Here is a 19147-nt window from a genome sequence, read left to right on the forward strand (position 1 = left end):
TCTGCACTCAGTGCGGAGTCTGCTTGAGATTATCTGTCTCCTTCTTCTGCTCTCCCTGCTTGTGTTCTTTCTCTCTTTCTCTCTCAATAAAATAAATAAAATCTTTTAAAAAGATAAAGGCTATCTTTTCCTCTCCCGTTTCAGTTCTTCTTACATATTGCTGTGATTTATCCCCTAACACACCACTCTTCTGTTACCTGCTCAAACCTACAAAGGCCCTGTATCATCTGGCAACTATTTATGTATCTTTCTTTCAATTGTAGTAAAATATACAAACAGTAAACTACACAAATGAAGTTTTATAAATGTATCTACCTCTCAAATTAAGCTATAAAAAGTTTCTAACATTCCAGAAAGTTCCCTCTTGTCCCTTCCCCCTCAATAACCATACATCCCACATCTGTTCTGACTTCTTTATCATAGATTACTTTTGCAAACATGTCTTTTTTTAAATTGAAGTATAATTGATGTATAACATTATATTAATTTCAGGTATACAACATAGTGATTTAATATTTGTATAGCACAATGATCACCACAATAAACAAAAAAAAACCTCCCTCTCCAAAGTACCAAACATGGCATTGAATACAATCTAAGGAGGGAAAATAAAATCTCAAATCAGTTTTAAAAATTTTACTCAAGGGGCGCCTGGGTGGTTCAGTCAGTTGTATCTGACTCTTGATTTCAGCTCAGGTCATGATCTCAGGGTCCTGAGATCAAGCCATGTTGGGCTCTGTGCTTAATGGGGAGTCTGCTTCCCTCCCACTGCCCCTCCCCCTGCTAGTGCGTGTGCACATTCTCTCTCAAATAAATAACTAAATCTTTTTTTTTTTTTTTTTTACTCAAGAGGTGCCTGGCTAGCTTAGTTAGTAGAGCGTGCAACTCTGGATCTCAGGGTCATGAGTTTGAGCCCCACATTGGGGGTAGAGTTTATTTTAAAAATAAATAGGAGTGCCTGGGCTCTTCAGTTCATTAAGTGGCCAACTCTTGATTTCAGCTCATGTTATGATCTCAGGGTCCTGAGTTTGAGCCCCACATCTGCTCTACACTGTGAGGGGAGTCCGCTTGAGATTCTTTCCCTCGCCTCTCAGAGCCCTTGCACTCACTTGTGTGCTCTCTTTCTCTATTAAATAAATAAGTAAGTCTTTTAAAAAATCTTTAAACATAAACATTTTATTCTCATTTAGAAAAGTTTTTTTTCTTAAAGATTTTATTTATTTGACAGAGAGAGACACAGCGAGAGAGGGAACACAAGCAGGGGGAGTGGGAGAGGGAGAAGCAGGCTTCCCATTGAACAGGGAGCCTGATACGAGGCTCGATCCCAGGACCCTGAGATCATGACCCGAGCTGAAGGCAAATGCTTAACGACTGAGTCACCCAGGCGCCCCCTCAGTTTTAAAATTAAACAAGACTAAGAGATGACAAATGTATACCTTCAGCTTGCATTAATGGAAGAAGCCACACAATATGTGTATTTGACTTAATTTCCAATATATAACCACACCTTTTCTGATGATCCAACTGTTTTCTCTAAGACTTAAAGAATAACTACATTAGTTTTTTTCCTATTAAACCTAGTGGGCATTGTGAATCTTATGTGTGACTATTTCTCTTACTTTAAGGAAGGAAGAACAAATTCTCAGTCCCTTTCTTTCATTAGGAAATATGAAAATATGTTAAGAGGATAGCTCTCATGTTGAGTGTTCTGACCAACAAAACAACCAAACACACACCACAAAAGAACACAAGGAAATTTTTGGAGGTGATGGATGTGTTTAGTACCTTGGTTGCAGTGATGGTACATAAGCAAATGTGTGCTTATGTACAGACTCATCAAAATACATACACTAAATATGGGAAGTTTTTTTAAGATTTTATTTTTAAAGATTTTATTTAGAGCATGAGTGGGGGGAAGGGCAGAGGAAGAGGGAGAAAGAGAATTTCAAGCAGACTCCATGCTGAGTGAGGAGCCCCTTCATGGGATCTCATGACCCTGCGATCATGACCTGAGCCGAAACCAAATTGGTTGCTCAACCGACTGTGCCACCCAGGCACCCTGCAATTTTTTTTTTTTTAAAACATTTGAGAGAGAGAGAGAGAGAGAGAGAGAGAGTGTGTGTGTGTGTGTGTGTGTGTGTGTGTGCACGCATGAGCAGGGGAACGGAGAGGGAGAGAGAATCTCAAGTGAATCCCCACTGAGTGCAGAGCCCCACGCAGGGCTCATGTCACAACGCCGGGATCATGACCTGAATGAAATCAAGCATCCGACACGTAACTCCATGAGCCACCCATGGCCCCAAGGCGGGGTTATCTTTCATTCATCTTTTATTATTTAATGAATATTTGTTAAATGAGATTGCAGTTGTTCCTTTATTTGCCTTTGCCATTTAATCATCTCTGAATCCCCAGCATCTAGGAATTGGTAAAGTCGTAGTAAATATTGAATGAATTATGCCTATTTTGGTTTACTGGTTGGTTTTGATATTGTCTAGTTAAATCAAATGAAAGCAAGTGGTTTAAGCTTGATAGAAGAAAGCTTGATCTTCTTGTAGTACCTTTTCCCCCATGAGTTACTGTGTATATTTGGACATTGGAACATGGAGCATTATTAAACTTTAATTATTTGCTATGATAATTATTTCTTTCAATATATGATAACTGATATTCTAAATTTTTACATTTTTTTAACCGATGTTTTGCTTTTTTTTTTTTTTTTTGTGATTGTCCTTTTACTTAAAGAGCTATTACAGTAATTGCTTAGAATAAAATGCGTCTCTCATTTGCTAATATTCTGGCATGTCATAAAAATTCATTAACTGTGGGGGGCGTCTGGGTGGCGCAGTCACATGAGCATCTGACTCTTGGTTTCCCCTCAGGTCATGATCTCAGGGTGGTGAGATCTCCCTGAGTCAAGCTCTGTGCTCAGCGCAGAGTCTGCTTAAGAGTCTCTCTGTCTCCCTTTGCCCCTCCCCCTGCTCTCTCTCTCCCTCTCTGTCAAATAAATAAATCTTTTTTTTTTTAAGATTTTATTTATTTATTTGACAGAAAACAAGCAGGGGGAGCAGCAGAGGGAGAGAAGCAGGCTCTCCACTAAGCAAGGAGCCCGATGTGGGGCTCGATCCCAGGACTCTGGAATCATGACCTGAGCCAAAGACAGACACTTAACTGAGCCACTCAGGCGCCCCAATAAATACATAAATCTTAAAAAAAAATTCATTAATTGTGAAGGAGTAAGTATTGTGAAAATTTAATATTTCTTCTATTGGATTAATTATAGAAATCAAAGTAAGTGCTGGGATATCATTTTAATACATACCTCTCAGTTATCAGGGATTATTATAACTTTGGAGATTTCACTAGAATCGGGCATTTTTTTTTACATTTTTTTCCAGCTTTTTAACTGATATACTATAATGTGTTTAAACATTTTTTTGTAATAATTTTAGGCTTACAGAAAAGTTGCAAAGTTAGTAGAATGTTAAGATATGCCTTTCAACCCTAATCTTATATAATCATAGAATAATTACCAAGACAAGGAAATCAACATTGGTATAATATTATGAACTTAACCTTAGTCCTTACTTGAATTTTACTACTTTTTTCACTAATAACTCTTCTCAGTTTGAGGATCTCACACTACAGTTTGTTATGTCTTTGGTCTTTAATCTGTGATGGTACCTTGTCTTTTATGACCTTGACACTTTTTTTTTTAATGTTGACACTTGCTGAGTATTGGTCAGTTATTTTTAATATGTCTCTCAATTTGGGCATGTTTAGTGTTTTCTCAGGATTAGTTTTTTTTTTTTTTTAAAGATTTAATTTATTTATTTGACAGAGAGAGAGACAGTGAGAGAGGGAACACAAGCAGGGGGAGTGGGAGAGGGAGAAGAAGGCTTCCCACGGAGCAGGGAGCCCGATGCGGGGCTCGATCCCAGGACCCTGGGATCATGACCTGAGCCGAAGGCAGACGCCCAACCGACTGAGCTACCCAGGCGCCCGTTGGCTACGTATCTTGAAGAATGTCTCCCATCTAGTTTTGTCTGATATTTTTCTCCTGATTAGCCTGAGGTGATGGGTTTTTGGAAGGAATATCGTGGATGTGTAGTGTCTTCCCCAGACATCCTATCGGGAGGTACATAATGTCCACGTGACAACACTGATGATACTAGCCTTCCTCACTTGGTAAATGTAGTGTTTACCAGGTTTCACTACTGTGAAGTTACTATTTTGCTCTTTCCCTCCTCTATTTCTTTGGAAGTGAGTCACTAAGTTTAGCCCATCCCTTAAATGGGGAAGAGGCTCATCAGATTTTGATTTGCATTTCCTTGATGTCTCTTCTGTGCTTATTTGCGATGTGTATTTCTTCTTTAGCTGTCTGTTCAAATTATTTGCCCCTCCCCGCCATTTTAAAATTGGGCTGTTTGTTATTACTTAGTTATGAATCTTTATATATTTAGGTTTAAGCCCTTTATTAGATACTTTTTTTTAAAAAAGATTTTATTTATTTGTTTGACAGAGACATCAAGAGAGGGAACACAAGCAGGGGGAGTGGGAGAGGGAGAAGCAGGCTTCCCGCTGAGCAGGAAGCCCGATGCGGGGCTCGATCCCAGGACCCTGGGATCATGACCTGAGCCGAAGGCAGATGTTTAACCACTGAGCCACCCAGGCACCCCTATTAGATACGTGTTTTGCAAATCTTTTCTCTCAGGCTCGTTTTTTATTTTCTTAATATTATCTTTAAAAGCACAGAAGTTTTCAATTTTGATGAAGTTTGGTTTATCAGTTTCTTTTATGGGTTGTGTTTTTGGTTTTATATCTAAGAAATCTTTGCATAAACTAAGGTCACAAAAAATTTTTTGTTTAGTACTTTCATATAGAAATTCTAAAGTGTGAGGTTTTACATTTAGGTCTTTTATTTATTTGTTTTTATTTTGTTTTGTTTTAAGAAACTTTATTTTCCATTATTTCCATTTATTGCCTTTGTGGAAGAGCAGCTTAAGACTTAATGAATGATGGTAGGCAGGTTAATATAAGATGCCTCTGTGAGAGTCTGGTGGTCAGCCCTGGGATCAGTAACCACCAAAAGTCCTGGCTCCCAGGAGGCTGCCTGGATCTGGTTAGTGAATGTTTCCAGAGTGAAGCGGCCAGCAGTAGGAGTGGCTCCAGTAGCAGCCGCAAACATCAGTACAGCTTGCTGGCCAGTATTCCTGGATGATATGACCCTGACATCAGCTGGGTTTTCAGTGGTAACAATAGCACAAGCTGCCAGCAGAAGCTTCTCTCAGGTTCTGTTCAGATTTATGGTGTAGATGCCATCACTCTTCCTTTTGTAGTTGTACTGTTCCGTTTGGAAGTCAACCCACCTAAGTGGGTTCCTGCTGCAAGGAATTTGAGGACATCCCCCTCCTTCATTTGCAGGACAACTTGAGTTGTCATTTTGGAGAGCATTGACCGTTTAACGATATCAAGTCTTCCAATCTACCACTAGGGTATATCTCTCCATTTATTTAGTTTATTTTTTATTTCTGTCACCAGTGCTTCATAGTTATCAGCATACAAATATTGTACATATTTATCCCTAAGTATTTGAAGATTTTTGAAGTTATTGTAAATGTTACTTTTTTTCCTCCAAATTTCAATTTTGTTAATACTGTGTAAAATACAATTGATTTTTGTGTATTGACTTTGTATTTTGCAACCTTGGTAAATTCACTTAGTACTAAGTTCAGGTAGCTATTTTATAGATTATTTGAGATTTCCTAAGTAGACAGTTATGTTTATGATTAAAGACCGTTTTATTTCTTCCTTTCCAATGTGAATGCATGCCCTTCCTTCCTCCTCCTCCTCCTTTTTTTTTGCCTTATTGCACTGGCTAGATCCTTCAGTACAATCTTGAATAGATGTGGTGAGAGTAGATATCCTCATTACATATGATATTAACTGTAGGGCTCTTACAGATATTCTTTATCAAGTTAAGGAAGTTTCTTCTATGTTCAGTTTGCTGGGAGTTTTTGTCAGGAATGAATTGAACTTTGTCAAATGCTTTTTTTTTGCCTCTACTGAAATCATATGATTATGCTTCTTAAGTCTAATATACTGAGCTATATTGATTGATTTTCACTCCAGGGATGAATTCCACTTGGTGTGATGATACATTATTATTTTCATAAGTTGCTGGCTTCTACTTGCTGATATTTTGTTCAGAGTTTTTGCATTCATATCCTGGGGAAATACTGGTCTATAGATTTCTTATTCATGTCTGGTTTTGGTATCATGGTATTGTTGACTTCATAAGTTAAATTGGTAAGTGTTTATATGCTAGACGAGTTTACATAGAACTGATGTCCATTCGCTCGCTCACTCTTTCCTTCCTTCCTTCCTTTCTTTCTTTCTTTCTTCCTTTCTTTCTCTCTCTCTCTCTCTCTCTCTCTCTCTCTCTCGAAGCAGGGAGGGGCAGAGGGAGAGTGTTTCAAGCATCCCAGGATGTGGTTGGACTAGACATGTTGGATGAAGGGACAAGGAGTTAAATAACACACAGTAACTACATACCTGGTTTGAAGAGCAACTGCAGCATATGCAACACTGGCAGTGGTGTCTCTGAGGTGGTGGAACTATTTTACATTAACCAATTCAAGACTACACGAGATAGGTATCATCTAACATCAGGATATGGCTGCAGGGTTTTGTGAACTATTCCTATTTGTAACTTTAGGAAACTGATGTTTTTCCTGGGTCATTTTAATATTACTAGAGTGTTAAACCGATAATAAGGACAATAATATACACAACCTCCAACTAAAATCCTGTTGTAGCATAGACAGTGAAGTGGTACAACATTAGAAAACTTCAAAACAGCAGCTCTTTTTGGATTACCCCCAAAGTGTATCTGCACTCTTCTTCAAATGGGCCTCTGTCTCAGGCATCAGATTCACTTTCACTACATCTGAGATTCCATTCTGTCCCAAGATGCAAGGAACACAGAGGAAGGCATCATCTTTTATTCCATAGCGACCCTTAATCATGGTAAAAATTGGATGCACCCACCAAAGAAGATTCTTCATTATACTTTCTGCCAAATCTGCCACAGTCTTGTGGCCCAGGATGTGTAGTCTTTCAGTTTGATCACCTCATAGGCACTGTCGACTACCTGTTTGTGAACCTCTTTCCACTGTTGCTTATCTGTATCAGTGCCAAAGTCAGGGCACAGATTTTTCTGGGGAGACACCAGCAACATTTACTCCATACAGGTACACTAGAGTCTCCATGCTCCCCAGGTACCGACCCATGACAGTTAATGAGTGAACTCCCAGCCTTTCCCCCATTAGGTAATGGAATTGGACTGAATCCAGATTGCAACCACTTCCAGTAAAAAGGTATTTTGGGAAAGCTGCTTATCTTCCAAGCCGTATGTCACGATATCTACTGGATTGGAAACAACAAGCAACTTGCAGTTTAGGCTGTATTTTACAGTATTAGGAATGATGAATTTAAAGATGTTCCCTTTATGCTGGGCCAAATTAAGGTGGCTTTCTCTGTCTTGCTGACATGCCCCAACTGTGATAATAACCAGATTGGAGTTTGCAGTCATGTTATAGTCTTTGCCAGAGACAATTTTTGGTATAAGGTAAAGGCTGCCATGTTGGAGAGCCATCATATCTCCCTTCAGTTTGTCTTCCATGACATCCACAAGAGCAAGTTCATCTCCAAGTCCTTCATTAAGAGACTGATAGCATGGGCCGTGCCAACAGCACCAGCCCCAACAACTGTAATTTTATTCTGGGGGGTATAGTCTTTATAAAGATTCTGAATCCACTGATCCTTGAGAGTTGCCATATTGGATTTAGAACCATATGGAATCGGGGTACATGTCTGGTAGGCAGGTGGGCCGGCGGGCAGCATTGGATTCAGACTTGGTGGCAGCAGCTTTGATACCCTGCCATTTGTTATTTAGAATTGTTTGATTTCTAAATATTTAGGAATACTCCTCTAATTTAATTTCTAATTCTGTGGGTCAGAGAATGCACTGTAATTCTTTCTATTTGTTGAGACTTGTTTTATGGCCCAGTGTATGGTCTAGTTTGGAACATTGGTTAATGTTCCATAAGCACTTGAAAGGAATGTGTATTCTTTGTTGGATGGAGTGCTTTATAAATGTGAATTAGGTCAAGTTATTTGAGTGTTAAGTTTCTGTATACCTATTGATTTTCTGTACCTGTTTGCTCAATTATAGAGTAATGTTGAAATAACCATAATTTGTCTTTTTCTTTTCAGTTTTGTCAGTTTTTCTTCATGTATTTTGAAGTTTTATTAGGTACATACACATTTAGAATTGTATATTTTTATTTTTTAATTTTTAAAAAATTTTTAAAGATTTTATTTATTTGAGGGAGAGAGAGAGGGCATGAGTAGGAAGGGTGCACAGGGAGAGGGAGAAGCAAGACTCCCTGCTGAGCAGGGAGCCCAGCACAGGGCTCTGTCCCAGGACTCTGAGATCATGATCTTAGCCGAAGGCAGATGCTTAACCAACTGATCCACCCAGGTGCTCAAGATTATTGTATATTCTTGAACTGTCCTTTTCTCATTTTGAAATAATCCCTTTTCATCTTTGGTAACACTTCATCATTCTTTAAACAATTGTGTCGGGGCGCCTGGGTGGCTCAGTCGTTAAAGCATCTGCCTTTGGCTCAGGTCATGATCTCAGGGTCCTGGGATTGAGCCCCGCATCAGGCTCCCGGCTCAGCGGGAAGCCTGCTTCTCCCTCTCCCATTCCCCCCTGCTTGTGTTCCTTCTCTGGCTTTGTCTCTCTCTGTCAAATAAATAAATAAAATCTTTAAAAAAAAAAACAAAAAAACCCCAATTGTGTTAAAATTACATAAAATGAACCATTTTAACAATTTTAAAGTATATAGTTCAGTGGCATTACGTGCAGAGTGTTGTGTAACCATTGCCATCATTCATCTCTAGAACTTTTTTTTACCATCCAAAACAGACTCTGTGTGTTCATTAAAGAACAGCTCCAATCCCATCCCCACCTTCCCTGGGCCTGGTAACTTACTCTGTTGTTTCTGTCTCTATGAATTTGCATTTTCTAGGTAGCTAATATAAGTGGAGTCATACAGTATTTGTTCTTTTGTGTCTGGGCTTATTTCACTTAGCATAATGTTTTCATGGCTCTCTGTATAGTTGCATATCTTAGAATTTCATTCCTTTTTAAAAGGTTGAAAAGGAATGTGTGTGTGTATCTCACGTGTTCATTTGTTTATTCATCTATTTTTTCAAAGATTTATTTATTTGAGAGAGAGAGAGAGATGGGGGAGGGGCAGAAGGAGAGGGAGAGAGAATCTCAAGCAGACTCTACACTGAGTGCAGAGCCCAGGTGGGGCTCAGTCCTATGACCCTGAGATCATGACCTGAGCCGAAATCAAGAGTCGGATGCCCAACCAACTGAGCTCTCCAGGTGCCCCTGTTTATTCATTTATTGATAGATTTTGGGTTGTTTCTACCTTTTGGCTATTGTGAATATTGCTGCTGTGAACAGTGGTATACACGTATCTCTTTGAGCACCTGCTTTCAATTTTGGGTATGTACTCCTGTATTCTTTTTTTTTTTTTTAAAGATTTCATTTATTTTTTTGAGAAAGAGAGAGAGATAGCAAGAGGGAGAGCACGAGCAGAGAGGCGAGAAGAGGGAGAAGCAGGCTCTTCACTCAGCAGGGAGCTGGATGCGGGGCTCCATCCCAGGACCCCGGGATCATGACCTGAGCTGAAGGCAGACGCTTAACTGAGCCACCCAGGCGCCCCGACTTTAACATTTCTTATAGTGCACATCTGCTGTTAATGAATTCTCACATATTTTGCTTGATAATTATTTCACCTTAATTGAAAGAAACCCTTTTGTTTGATGTAACTGTAGGTTCACATGCAATTATGAGAAATAATACAGAGAGATCTTGTCGACTCTTCGCCCAGCTTCCCCCAGTGGTAATATCTTGGGTAACTATAGTGTAGTATCACAAGTAGGAAATTGACATTGATAGAGTTCACTTGACCTTATTCAAATTTCACCAGTTTTGCCTACACTCCTTTGTGTGTGTTTGTTTTTTTATTTTTTATTTTTTGTATCCCAATTTTACTTTATTTTTTTCCTTTTTTTTATTAACATATAATGTATTATTTGTTTCAGGAGTACAGGTCTGTGATTCATCAGTCTTAAACAATACACAGCACTCTTGTTTTTTTAAAGATTTTATTCATTTGAGAGAGAGAGCACAGGCAGGGGGAGCGGCGAGAGGGAGAAGCAGGCTCCCCGCTGAGCAGAGAGCCCAACGTGGGGCTCGATCCCAGGATCCTGGGATCATGACCTGAGCCGAAGGCAGTTGCTCAACCGACTGAGCCACCCAGGCACCCCTGTGTGTGAATTTGTGTATATATTTAGTTCTGTGCAGTTTTATCACATGTGTAGATTCCTATGACAGCTACCACAGTCAATACAGAATAATTCCATCACAAGGATCACTTGTGCTACCCTTATTGTCACAGCTGCCTCTCTCCCTTACCCTCCCGAACCCCTAGAAATCACTTGTGTTCTTCATCTGTACAATTTTGACGTTTAGGGAGTGTGTGAAATAAGCTTTTTTTCACTTAGCATGATTTGCTTGAGATTCATTTAAGTTGTTAAATGTACCAGTGGTTTGTTCTTATTGCAAAGTAGTTGTTTATGGTATGTATGTACCATGTTTTGTTTAACCATTTACCTACTAAAAGCTATTTGGGTGTTTCCCAGTTTTTTGTTACTACAAATGAAGTACAGGCATACAAATGGTGTAGGTTTTTGTGTGAACGTAAGTTTTGCTATCTGGGATAAATATCCGAGAATTCAGTTGTTGGGTCATATACCACACACATGTTTAGTTTTGTAAGAAACTGCCATACTTTTCTAGAGTGTCTGTAACAGTTTACATTTTTACTAGTGAGGGGAGCCTGGGTGGCTCATTCGGTTGAGGGTTGGACTCTTGGTTTCAGCTCAGGTCATGATCTCAGTGTTGTGGGATTGAACCCTGCACTGGGCTCCACGCTGGGCATGGAGTCTGCTTGAGATTCTCTCTCTCTGCCTCTCCCTTTGCCCCTTCCCCTCCCTCGCATTTTGTGCTCTGTTTCTCTCTCTCTCTCTCTCAAATAAATAATATCTTTACATTTCTACTAACGATATGTGAGTAATCTAGTTTTTTCATATCTTCACTAGCCTTTTTTTTTTAATTGTGGGAAATATATGTAGCATAAAATTTACCATTTTAGCCATTTTTAAGTGTATAGTTCTGTGTGGGGTGTCTGGGTGGCTCTGTCAGTTAACCGTCTGCCTTCAGCTCAGGTCATGATCCCAGGGTCCTAGGATTGAGCCTTGAGTGAGGCTCCCTGCTCAGCCTGCTTCTCCCTCTCCCGCTTCCCCTGCTTGTTCTCTCCTTCTCTCTCTCTCTCTGTCAAATAAAGAAAATCTTAAAAAAAAAATGTATAGTTCTGTGGCATTAAGTACATTGACATTGTTGTGCAACCTTCTCTACCATCCATTTCTAAAACTTTTTATCTTTCCCCAGTTAAAATTCTGTATCAATTACACACTTATTCCTCATTCCCTGCCCCTCCCAGGCCCTGGGAATTAAATAGTATTTGAAAGGAATCAAACATATTTGGCCTTTTGTGACTAGCTTATTTCATAGCATTTGGTGTTATAATTTTTTTTTATTTTAGCCATTCTGATAGGTGTGTAGAATCACCTTCAATTTTATTTTATTTATTTATTTATTTAAAAGATTTTATATATTTATTTGACAGAGAGAGACACAGCGAGAGAGGGAACACAAGCAAGGGGGGTAGGAGAGGGGGAAGCAGGCTTCCCGCTGAGCAGGGAGCCCGATGTGGGGCTCGATCCCAGGACCCTGGGATCATGACCTGAGCTGAAGGCAGATGCCCAACGACTGAGTCACCCAGGCGCCCCTCACCTTCAATTTTAAAGTATATTTTTTACCGTATATGATAGTCTAGATTGACAATTTTTTTAGTACATGAAAGATGTCATGCCATTATGTTTTTGACTTGCACAATTTCAGATGAGAATTCAGCAGTCATTCTTATTTTTGTTTCTCTGTAGGAAACATGTCTTTTTTTCTCTGACTAGTCTTAAGACTTATTTCATTATTGATTTTTTTTTTTTTAAGATTTTATTTATTTATTTGACAGAGAGAGATAGTGAGAGCAGGAACACAAGCAGGGGGAGTGGGAGAGGGAGAAGCAGGCTTCCCGCGGAGCAGGGAGCCCGATGCGGGGCTCGATCCCAGGACCCTGGGATCATGACCAGAGCTGAAGGCAGACGCTTAACGACTGAGCCACTCAGGCACCCTTATTATTGATTTTTCAGTAAGTTTACTATGATGTACTTTCGTCTTGATTTGAAGTTATCCTAGAGGTGTTTATTGAGTTTCTTGAATCTGTGGGATTATAGTTTCCATCAAAATTAAATTTTGGTCATTATTTCTTCTAATAATTTTTTTTAGTTCACCCTCTTATGTGGTACTCTAATTGCATTTATGTTAGACCACTTAATATCGTCCCGCAGTCACTGTGATCCTATGCATTTTTTTTCCGTCTGTGCTGTTATATGGTTAGTTCTTATTTTCTTTTTTTTTTTTAAGATTTTTATTTATTTATTTGAGAGAGAGAGAGAATGAGAGAGAGAGAGCATGAGAGGGGGTAGGGTCAGAGGGAGAAGCAGACTCCCTGCTGAGCAGGGAGCCCGATGTGGGACTTGATCCCGGGACTCCAGGATCATGACCTGAGCTGAAGGCAGTCGCTTAACCAACTGAGCCACCCAGGTGCCCGGTTAGTTCTTATTTTCATGTCTTCTTATTAATGGATCTTTTAAAAATTTATGTGTTTTCTTCAGTGTCACATATGCTATTAGTCCCATCTAGTATATTTTTAAATTTCTGAATTGTATTTTTCATCCTTTGAATTTCCATTTTGTTCTGTTTCGGTTTTTTTCCTCTTTTCTCTCCTCATTATGTATATGTTATTATTTAAATGCTTATAGGTATTTAGAATAACTAATTTAATGCCCTTTTCTGCTAATTTCTCTTTCATTCTGAGGTCTATTTTTGTTGATCAGTTTTTCTGCCAGTTATGGATAACATTTCCTGGGATTTTTGGTATGTCTTTCTTTTTTAATTTGCATTTTTTAAAAGATCTTATTTTTAAGTAATCTTTACACCCAATATGGGACTTGAACTTACAACTCTGAGATCAAGAATCGCATGCTCCACTGACTGAGCCAGCCAGGCACCCTGCATTAAAAAAAAATTTTTTTTTTTTTATGAATGGCTTCATGAATTTGCATGACATCCTTGCACAGAAGCCATGCTAATATTCTCCGTATCGTTGTAATTTTAGTACATGTGCTGCTGAAGCCAGCACTTTTTGGTATGTCTTTTAATTTTTGATTGAGTTTAGTATGTTGTCACTTTTTTCTTTTTATGCTGAATTTTTTGTCTATTTTTAAAGAATGTTAAACTTTGGGGCGCCTGGGTGGCTCAGGTGGTTAAGCCACTGCCTTCAGCTCAGGTCATGATCGTGGAGTCCTGGGATCGAGTCCCGCATCGGGCTCCCTGCTCGGCGGGGAGTCTGCTTCTCCCTCTGACCCTCCCCCTTCTCATGCTCTCTCTATCTCATTCTCTCTCTCAAATAAATAAATAAAATCTTTAAAAAAATAAAAAAATAAATAAATAATGTTAAACTTTGTTCTGATGGGCAGTTACTTGTGGATCAGTTTAATCCCTTCAGGGTTGTTTTTAAGCTTCACTAAGGTAAATTTAGAGTAGTCTTTATACTAGGGCTAATTTAGCTTTACTATTTTTTTTTAAATTTTTTTATTGTTATGTTAATCCCCATACATTACATCATTAGTTTTAGATATAGTGTTCCATGATGCATTGTTTGTGCATAACACCCAGTGCTCCATGCAGAACGTGCCCTCCTCAATACCCATCACCAGGCTAACCCATCCTCCCACCCCCCTCCCCTCTAGAACCCTTAATTTAGCTTTACTATTAAGTTATGACCCTTTTGGGGGTCTCTCCTGAGTGCCATAAGTCTTCAACAAGGACCCTCCATTGTGGTTGAGTTGGAACTCAGACATCTTCCAGCCTGTGTGACTTCTGGGAGTTTAGCTCCCTGGTAATTGTTCTTTGCCTGGCCTTATCAGAGTTTCACCCTGTGCATGTGGAACTTAATTCAGCAAAATACTGGAAGGCATCCCCTAAACAGTTCTGGAATTTTTTCTCTAGAAAGTCCACTTTCTCTATTTCGGTTGGCTTGGCCCTCCTAAACTCTTGGTCTTCGTAGCTCAGAGAGTGCTGTGCTTTACTTGGAATCCCTTTGCCTGTGCTGCATTCTGGAAAGTGTTTTTAGGTAGAAAGCCAGTAACTATAGAACTTACCTTGTTTTACTTCTCTCAGAGGTTATGGTCATGTCTTGCCTCTTGTTCAGTGCCTAAAAAGGAATTTTATATTTTCCCAGTTCTTCAGGTCTTATGACAGGAAAATAAATCCTGTCCCATTTACTCTATCATTGCTCAGAAGCAGAAGTTGATCCCAAATTTGCATACACCAATTCTCAAAAACAATTTGATTGGTTTAAATTTTTTCATAATATTATAGCCAATATTGTAATATTATCTTTTTTTTTTTTAAGTTTATTTATTTAGGTAGTCTCTACACTCAACTTGGGGCTTGAACTTAAAACCCTGAGACCAAGAGTCGTGTGCTTCTCTGACTGAGCCAGCCAGGTGCCCCTGGTGATGCTATTCTTTTTTTTTTAAGATTTTATTTATTCGACAGAGCATACAAGCAGGGGGAGTGGTAGGCAGAGGGAGAAGCAGGCTGCCCACTGAGCAGGGAGCCCGATGTGGGGCTTGATCCCAGGACCCTGGGATCATGACCCGAGCTCAAGGCAGACACTTAACCAACTGAGCCACCCAGGCGCCCTGGAGATACTATTCTTGATTGAATTGTGACAGCACGTACTTGACATATTTCTACTCCTTTTGCCTTTTGGAAGAGTTAGTGGGGTCAGTGGAAGAATATAATCCATACAGGAATAAGTGCAGAATATGGAATAAAATAGCTGCAAAGTGGCATGGGGATTTTTTTTTTTTTTACAATATTTTGGTGTGTTAGTGGAATTGATAAAAATTTACACACAAGGGAATAATTGAAGTAGATTTGGAATGGTGGATAAGATTTATAGGCAAAGATGGTGGGATAGCATTCCAAGTGGAGAAGACAGCGCTAGTATATGTGATGCCATTGGTGAGAAATAAGTTCAGAAATGTTGATTGGACCCAAATCGGGAGAACCCTGAAAAGTCTCCCTAGAGAAGAGTGTAATAGTGGGAAGTTGTGGGTCATTTCAGATTTTTGAGCAGGAGGATTGAGTTATACTTTCGAGATGATTTAGAGATCTTAAATGAGTCAAGGGTGCTGTATCCATTAGAGTCTTTGTTTGTCGGCAGAAAAGTGACATTGTCTTAAGGAGAAAAGAAACTTATTGTAAGGCTACTAATTTGCTCATAGACATAAAAGGAAGGTTGGAGAGTCAGTCTGGGAGTTCCTGGGATGTTGATAACAGGAATGAATTGACATTTTTGTTTGTTTGTTTGTTTGTTTTTGAGAGAGAGGGAGAGAGCATAAGCAGGTGCTTGGAGGGTAGGAACAGAGGGAGCGGGAGAGAGAATCTTAAGCAGGCTCGACACCCAGCGTAGAGCCCCATGTGGGGCTTGATCTCACAACCCTTGCCTGAGCCAGGGAACCAAGAGTTGGACACTTAATCAACTGAGCCACCCAGGCGCCCCATGAATTGACAGTCTAAACAGGCCACCGGAATAAATTAGTGGCACCCATTTCACCCCCAAACTTGTCTCATTTTGCTCAAGATTTAGGATCCTTGAGAACAGAGAGTGGGATTTGCTTAGTAGGGTTCATGTCCAATCATCTATGAGGGCAGAACTAGGGCTATTTATTTACTTATTATTTTTAAAATCTTATTTTTTTAAATAATCTCTACACACTATGGGGCTCAAACTCAACAACCCCAGGATTAAGAGTCACATGCTCTACTAACTGAGCCAGTCAGGTGCCCCAGAACTAGGCATATTTATGCATAGTCCTATCTAGGTAGAGGAGAGGTAATTTCCCAGAAGGAAATCAGTTCCTTTACTAAAAAGGGGGGGTAGGGGTGCCTGGGTGGCTCAGTCGTTAAGTGTCTGCCTTCGGCTCAGGTCATGATCCCAGGGTCCTGGGATCGAGTCCCGCATCGGGGTCTCTGCCCTGCAGGAAGTCTGCTTCTCCCTCTCCCACTCCCCCTGCTTGTGTTCCCTCTCTCGCTGTGTTTCTCTCTGTCAAATAAATAAAATCTAAAAAAAAAAAAAAAAGTGGGGGTAGATTCTGGGAAGCCAGTAGACAACTATAGATGTACATCATAATGGATTAAGGGGGAAAGACTAGAGATTTAAATGCTTGTTTTGGGGGCACCTGGGTGGCTCAGTCAGTTAAGTGTCTGCCTTTCGCTCAGGGTCCTGGGATCGAGCCCCGTGTTGGGCTCCCTGTTCAGCGGGAAATCTTTTTCCTCTCCCTCTGCCCCTCCCCCCTGCTTGTGCTTGTGCTCTCTCTCAAATAAGTAAAATCTTGAAAAAAAAAAAAGTGTTTGGGAGGTTTTTTCTCTAGAACAGACAAGAGGTTTTGATGTGAAAAACACATCACAGTGAAAAACACTGTGAAGATAGAATCTCTAAAATTTAGTAGCAGATTCTTCTTGCTCATTCAAGTACACATGATTCTAAAGTGCCTAGGTGATAGTAAGCAAATTACTTAACTTTTTTCAACCTCAGGTATAATTTGGGTTGATAATTACTTTAGGACAGTTGTGAGAATTCAATAAAATAAGTAAAATGCCTGGAATATATAGTAAGAATTCAGTGTTAAGCAGAAAAACGGAGGATTTCTTTTGATTGTGTTTGGTTGGGAGGTGCTTTATTTTGTTACTTCTGAATACTTAGAATTTAATGCCTTTCTGTTAGGGAATCTTATACAAATAGAAAGGAAGCATTCTGGATTAGACATTAGTTTTAGATTTAGAGTTTTTAAAGTAAGCCTTTTATTTTTATTTTATTTTATTTTATAGTTTTAGATTTACGGAAAAATTAGTACAGAGAGTTCTCATGTACTTTTCACCCAGCTTGCTCTGTTAATGTTTTTTTTTTTTTTAAAGATTTTCTTTATTTATTTGACAGAGAGAGAGGGAGAGCACAAGTAGGCAGAGAGGCAAGCAGAGGGTGAGGGAGAAGCAGGCTCCCCGCAGAGCAGGGAGCCCGATGCGGGGCTCAATCCCAGGAGCCTGGGATCATGACCTGAGCCGAAGGCAGACGCTTAACGACTGAGCCACCCAGGCGCCCCTGTTAATGTTTTATATAACAGTGGATATATTTGTTGAAATTACGAAGTTCATATTGATATAAAACTATTAACTAAATTATTGACTTTATTCAGATTTATCCAGATTTTTCCACTGATGTCCTTTTTCCTATTCCAGGATCCAGTTCAGGACATTACCTTGCATTTAGTAAATTTAGATTTTTTTTTTTTAAAGATTTTATTTATTTATTTGACAGAAAGAGACACAGCGAGAGAGGGAACACAAGCAGGGGAGTGGGAGAGGGAGAAGCAGGCTTCCTGCAGAGCAGGGAGCCGGATGCAGGGCTCGATTCCAGGACCCTGGGATCGTGACCTGAGCCGAAGGCAGACGCTTAATGACTGAGCCACCCAGGTGCCCCAGTAAATTTAGATTTTTAATTCTAGTTCTGTTAGTAAGTGTGACCTTAGGCAACCACTCAACCTTTCAGGCCCTGATCCATAATGTAAATATTGACTTAAAGGATATCTAAGATACCTTTTATAATTCTGTTCTGAGTCTGTTTCTGTCACACAGTAGGCTCAATTTTTATTTTGAAAGGGATTCTAAGATTAATCAATACGCTAGATTTTGTTGACAGTAAAAAAATTCAATTTTTATCTTGTAACTGTACTTTAGGTATTAAAGGAAAACTGTATTGAGATTTGGGAAAACTCACAAGAGCTTTTTCTTCTATTTGAAGAAAAAATGACAAAAAGGCAGGGTTTGTTGTGTTTTGACTCATTTTCTCTGCAAATATTAGTTCACAGATTATCTATTAGTTGTGTAATGATTGAAAGGAAAGTCATAAAATATGTGTATTGTTAAATTGGTTTTTTTGTGGGGGAATATTAGGGAGGACACAAAGCTTAGAAATGTAACTTAAAGGTGGATCTTAACTATAGTGGAATATATAATGGAGATAATTGAGAGCAGATATGTCCTAAATAATCCAAGTAGTTTATATTTTGTTTATTAGTGCTTCTCAGGTTTGGGCATAATTTGATATAGGTTAAATTGTTTATATTTTAAATTGTTGCCCCTTTTCACTTCCAAACTAGGTTAAGGAGAATATCCAATTAGATATAATCTCCAGACAGTTTTATTTTATCCCTCAGACTCTCCTATTCAAAAATGTTGAATACAACCTACCAGTAGTCTTGGCTTACAAATAATTGTAGTAGGTTCAATTAAATGACTTCATTACTCTTAAGGACTTTGAAGTGTAATGTTTGACCACTGTATTATTCATTTTCATAAATTATATTTAGTAATTGCATAAATTCGTTATGCTAATCTAGCAACTTTCAACCTTTGGTTTACAAAAAAAAAATTTATGAAAAATTGTAGATATGTAGGTTTGATGAGGGGCCAGAGGTATGCATTTTAAAAATACAGTAGGCAGTTTTTACACAGGTAGCTGTAGACCATACTTGAAAAAAAACATAATTGTACATAAAATCTTTTTATTTACTGTCACAATTCTTGTATTAAAACCTTATTTTTCATTGTTTACCTGATTTCTATATTCACTCTGATATTTCTTGAATGCCTACTATCAGAGTTATTGTGTTAAGTACATCAGATTCAAAGATTAATAAGATAGCCTCTGCCTTTAAGGAACTACCTACTAGTAGGATGAGATAGATTGGT

The 19147-nt window shown here is 39.0% G+C and overlaps 1 protein-coding gene and 2 pseudogenes across 1 annotated transcript in view; 1 reads left to right on the plus strand and 2 right to left on the minus strand.

Moving 5' to 3' along the window:
- The window catches only part of TAOK1 (TAO kinase 1), a 153450-nt gene that overhangs the window by 13501 nt on the left and 120802 nt on the right, over positions 1 to 19147 (plus strand). The window lies entirely within an intron of this gene.
- LOC116647659 lies at positions 4830 to 8304 on the minus strand (annotated as a pseudogene).
- LOC116647770 lies at positions 13348 to 13466 on the minus strand (annotated as a pseudogene).

This window comes from Phoca vitulina, unplaced genomic scaffold, assembly GCF_004348235.1.
Source record: "Phoca vitulina isolate PV1807 unplaced genomic scaffold, GSC_HSeal_1.0 scaffold40, whole genome shotgun sequence".
Lineage (NCBI taxonomy): Eukaryota > Metazoa > Chordata > Mammalia > Carnivora > Phocidae > Phoca > Phoca vitulina.